The 5,763-nt window shown below is 38.9% G+C and overlaps 1 protein-coding gene across 1 annotated transcript in view; it reads left to right on the plus strand.

Moving 5' to 3' along the window:
* MND1 (meiotic nuclear divisions 1) overlaps positions 1 to 5,763 on the plus strand; it is a 76,922-nt gene that overhangs the window by 55,747 nt on the left and 15,412 nt on the right. The gene's annotated exons all lie outside the window — the stretch shown is intronic.

Consider the following 5,763-nt stretch of genomic DNA (forward strand, 5'->3'; position numbering starts at 1 on the left):
GAGGGACAGAGTGAGACTCCAACTCAAAAAAAAAAAAAAAAAAAGAAGTCTTAATGTTAAAGGATTGAACAGTGACAACTTTGAAATTATAAGCATTTTTAAAATAAGGAAAATCAGCTGGGCTCGGTGGCTCAGGCTGTAATCCCGTGCCTTTGGGAGGCTGAGGTGAGTGGATTGCCTGAGCCCGTGGGTTCGAGACCCACCTGGGCGGCGAGACCTCATCTCTACAATAAATCAAAAAATCAGCCGGGCGTGGTAGCGCATGCCTGTAATTCCAGCTACTTGGAAGGCTGAGGCGGAAGGATCACCGGAGCCCAGCAGGTCGAGACTGCGGTGGCCGGAAGCGGCCACTCCACTCCAGTCTGGGCGACAGAGTGAGACTCCAACTCAAAAAAAAAATAATAATAAGGAAAATGGATGGCATTGACGGATAAAGACATAAAATATAAGCTTAAGAAACTGAGGAATCAGAAAAGGAGTTAATTTGGCCCCAAGATTCCATAAGGAAATCCATCATTATCTTCTAGGAAAAATGGTACCCTAAGTAGAAGAGTTTGCACGTTGCAGAAAATCAGTCTGGACATTGAATTATCTTTTAAATGTATCAATAATCTTTTTGCCCTAATTTTAAACCAGAATCCCCAAAGCTTTATTTTGAATAATTTTTATATTTATATAATGATAGGAATTTGAATATTGAAGGAGATAGAAGAGTATATTATAAAGACACAGCATTTAATTGCTTAGGAAAATACATATAACTTTTTTTATATTTTTCTGTCTTAGCCTATCCTTTATTTTTGGTAACTTTACCAAGTGAAACTTTTTAGAAAAACTGATATTATAGTGCGTAATTAGAAGACTTTGAGGGGAATTGAAAATATTTGTTATTTAAAAATTAACCTGAGAACAACTTGATTGCAATTAAGCTGGCCTAGTCCTTCATAGTCTTCTTTGCAGCCAGTTTTTAAGCAGTTCAGTTAGTGTAAATCTAAAGTTAAGTGGCATTTTAGAGACAGGTCCCTGCTTTGCACAGCTCCAGGGGGCACTGCTCACATACGTGGAGCACATAGCCTAGATGGTGGTGCGAAGTGGCCTTGGCTCAGCTGATTGCCTGGGTGATTTCCAAGGAAAGATGGAGGCAGAAGAATGCCCTGAGCCAGTTATTCTCTGTAAATTAAGTGTTTGGGGAGACATGTCAGTTATTTTATCTGCCCACAGATTAATTTATCATCATCCTGCAGAAGAAAGTGCTAACCAAGTCTGCGTCTGTAAAGTTAGCCACTTTTTTCTGTTTAAAGTTTTAACTAACACCAGGTGATCCTCAGTTAACACAAGCACATCATGGGGGCCGGAGACAAGGTAGAAGGTTATGCTAGAAGTCTAGGTCTGCTCAGGATTCCTCTTCAAAAGGAAGCAAACTGCTTGTTCAGGGGAATATCACACGTTGTATACCTAGTCTAAAGCAGCTTCTCAGGCAGGAGAATTCCAAGCACAGTTTTCTTACCCAGGTCTAATATGTTCAGGTGATTTATCTTCAGGATCAGCATAGCTGTGCCCTCTGGCAGTTCATCATGAAAAATCTGAGTTTTCACAGTAACCAAATCTGATTCTTCATGTATTACTCTTCCTTGCGTTCTTCCTTATTTCAGTTCTGTGTAATTCCTGTGCTTTTTCTTTGGAGTACCACTCCTCTGCTTACCTGTTTCGTTCTCTTTTGTATCTAGGCCTACAACTCTTGGGCATGCCCAATAAGGACTTAAGCTTTTCACTCTATGGTCCCTATTACTGTGCTGCAGTTTCCTTGGGCAGATGACCCTTCCTGACATTACCTTCAGTTGTGACTTCTCTTTTTCATAACTTTGATAACTTCTGTCCACTCAGGAACGACTAAAACTCTTATTTAGCCTTATTAAACTATTAGGATCACTGGTGGATCCTAAGCCAATGGATCATACTGAGGTTCAGGAAATTAGGGATAGAGAATTGTGCCAGACTGATTCATAAAGTGGGAAAATTTTTATTTGGGGCCTGTAATTTAAGATATCATGGCTGGGCTCAGTGGCTCAGCCTGTAATCCCAGCACTTTGGCCAAGGCAAATGGATTGCCTGTGCCCACGGGTTCGAGACCAGTCCGGGCAAGTTGGCAAGACCTCATCTCTACAATAAAATTTAAAAAAAAAATTAGCTGGGTGTGGTAGCACGTACCTGTAGCTCTGGCTATTTGGAAGGCTGAGATGGAAGGATCGCTGGAGCCCAGCAGGTCGACGCTGGGGTGGTCATGAGTGTGTCACTGTACTCCAGCCTGGGCGACTGTGAGACTCCAGCTCAAAAGAAAAATCACTATTCCTTGTACGTCTGAATCAAGCAACAATTTTGGCAAGTGCATCACCTTTTAGAAAGGTAATACAGTTTGAACAAAGAAGTTTTAGAGCATTCACAAAGGATTATGAACTTTATAGAGAGTGAAATAAAACAGTTGAGGAAGTTTCAACTGAAATTTCATATTGATTGCCTGCATTCTGCTGCCTGTCTTAATCCTTGAATTTAAAAGTTTGGTAATTTATTTCCCAACCCAAGGAAAACATGCCAATGTAAATGAGTATTATATAGAATATGAGGTCTAACTGAAAGAGAAGAAAACTCAAATTTTATGGTTTTTAGTGAGTTAAGAGACTTAATCATTCTTCATCAACATCAGAGCTAGATTATCTTTCAATAGTTACATATGCAGCCACATAAAGATGAGTCTATATTTGGATCCTGGAGAATTTGTAATGATGAATCTATTAGGGCTATATTAATTTTAGACTTGGGAATGAGAAAGTAAGAGTCCTTCCTTCCTTTGTGCATATTTTTTACTCTGTTAAAGAATATCCATTTTAATGGAATACTTTAATTATAGAAAACTTACAACATATTTTATAGACAGTAGATATATAGAATAATTACATTATTCCATAAATGTATTTTAGATGTGAGGATTGGATGCCTTTTTCTATAGAAAGCCACTAAACTAGTCATAAGGAGAAAAAACTGTCAAAATGTCTATATACCTGTAAAAAGAACTTTTAGGCTAACTTCAATGTATACTTTTATAGAGAAAAATGTCCAATTCCTTTGCTTTTAAGATTCAGACAGCAAACATAAAACTTTATTCAAATGTAGCACTTCTGCTTCCAATTAAGCTAGAGTCGTGGGATTGGATTTATCCTCCCACTTGAAAAACAGGAGAAACAAAGTACATGAAACAGTAGTTATTTGATATCAGGCAATAAAGGACAGTGATTCAGTTTCCTAGCTACAGCATAGTAAAGGAGAACCCAGGCAGCTCCCTACAGATTCCCTGAGTTGAGGAGATAGAAACGAGAGGAAGACCAGCACGACTAGAGTTCACGGGACAGCATGCTAGAGAGGAAGGAGGTATAACAGAAATAGAGCTCTGGATGTAGGCAGAGGGTCCCTGTCAAGTGTTTGGTGCAGACATCTGAGGATACTATCCAAGACTGGGAAAGAACCATCTGAAAGAATTAGAAGAAACAGTGCCAGGCACTCACTAAGGGCTACAAATAGTACCTGTTCTCACCAGCCAGATTGGGAAAATGCACAATTCACAGGGTGTTGGATATAATGTGCTACATATGCTATATACCCTCTTGCCTCAAGAGAGGAGAATAATTAGCCCTAGATCAAGCTCTGCTCTAGACCTGCCTAACAAATCATAAGACCAAGACTGAAAGCATCAGACTACTGCCAAGCAACTTAAGTGCATCCCAGAACAAAGTTCAAGAATATAAGAATAAAATAAGTTATCATCTATCAAAATAAAATTCATTGCATCTAGCATACAAGCAAGGATTATCAGGCATGCAAAGAAGTAGGAAAACATGATCTATAGTGAGCAGAATAATTCATCAATTAAAACTGACCCAGAAATTAGAATTATCAGGCCACTGTGTGTGTGTGTGTGTGCATTCCAAATAATATATATATTTTTTTGAGTCAGAGTCTCACTCTGTCACCCAGGTTTGAATGTAGTGGAATGCTCACGGCCACCACAGCCTCAGCCTTCCAAGTAGCTGGAACCTCAGCCATGTGCCACCGTGCCCAGCTAATTTATTTATTGTAGAGACAAAGTCTCACCAAGTTGTCCAAGCTGATCTCAAACCCCTGGGTTCAGGCAGTCCTCTCACCTCAGCCTCCCAAAGTGCTGGGATTACAGGCATGAACCACTGTGCCCAACTAGGCCATAATATTAAAACAGTGGTTATAATTGTATCCTATATATTCAAAAAGTTAAGTAGAAACATGGAAGCTGTAAAAAGACCCAAGTCAGTCTTTGGACATGAAAACCAAAATGCCTGACATGAAAAATGCACTAGGTTGGATTAACAGCAGATGAAATTTTGCAGAAGAAAAGACTGGTGTATTTTAAAATAGAAACCATCCAAAATGAAACAGAAAAAAAAAAGAATTTTAAAAATATGACATCCATGAGCTGTAGGGTATCTTCAAGAAATGTGTAATTAGAGTTATCAAAAAGAGCGTGTTTGGGAGAGGAAAGGTTGCTAAACCAAAAAAAAAAACTGAAAAGTTTTTCAAATTTGATGAAAACTATAGCCCACAAATCCAAGAAACTTCCATATTTAAGTAGTACATTTAAGTAGTAGTAAAGATGCTAATGTTCTTACCACTAAATTTAGAGAACTTTTTTAGACTTTAACCTCTACTCACCCCTAAATCTTTTTTCTCTAATGAAATTATTGTTTTAAAATTTGCTTCTTGATAAAGGACTTTATAGGATTTCAGCTATCATGTTAGTGCAGAACAGATTATACTGGATTAAAGGATTATGAGTCTCACAAATTGACTTAATAGGATTTGCTTCTTAATACATGGCTACAGCACCCATATCACAGCACTCAAGCTTATCTCTAAGTCTGTTATGGTTTATTGGGAGCACGAGTTGCTGATAATAACTGTAACTGTTTGTTCATATAAGCATGGCTATGTAGTATCTCTTATTTTTCAGTAACACCTGTGAGAAATACTTATATTTCATCATGCCAGTTGAATTATTATAATTTTTTTTTTAATCGGAGTCTTACTCTGTCACCCAGGCTGGAGTGCAGTAGCACGCTCGACCTGCAGCATCAAGCCTGCTGGGCAGGTGATCCTTCCACCTCAGCCTTCCAGGTAGCTGGAACCACAGGTGCACGCCACCACACCTGGCTAATTTTTTTATTTATTGTAGAGACGAAGTCTCACCATATTGCCCAGGCTGATCTCAAACCCCTGAGTTTAGGCAATCCTCTTATCTCTGCCTCTCAAAGTGCTAGAATTATAGGCGTGAGCCACTGTGCCCAATCCAATTAGAAGAGGCAGAGCACTCATGTCTAGTATGGAGGATCTGGGAAAGCCTTATTGATATCATTAAGCAAGTATTAGGAAGATTAATTGCAAATATCCAAGAAATAAGAAGTAAAAGCAATAATTCATTTTTTAAAATAGATTTTAATTTTAGCTTCTTTAAACCACTATTCAAATGAGAGTAGGTGAAATAAGTAGTATAAATTAAAATCCCACAAAAATACTTGAAAGTAAATAATCTAAGCTGGGCTCGGTGGCTCAACCTGTAATCCCGCGCCTTTGGGAGGCTGAGGTGAGTGGATTGCCTGAGCCCGCGGGTTCGAGACCTGCCTGGGCATAGGCGAGACCTCGTCTCTACAATAAATAAAAAAATTAGCCGGGTGTGGTGGCGTG

This window comes from Carlito syrichta, unplaced genomic scaffold (assembly GCF_000164805.1).
Source record: "Carlito syrichta isolate Samal-C Ts95f unplaced genomic scaffold, Tarsius_syrichta-2.0.1 Scaffold314788, whole genome shotgun sequence".
Classification (NCBI taxonomy): Eukaryota; Metazoa; Chordata; class Mammalia; order Primates; family Tarsiidae; genus Carlito; species Carlito syrichta.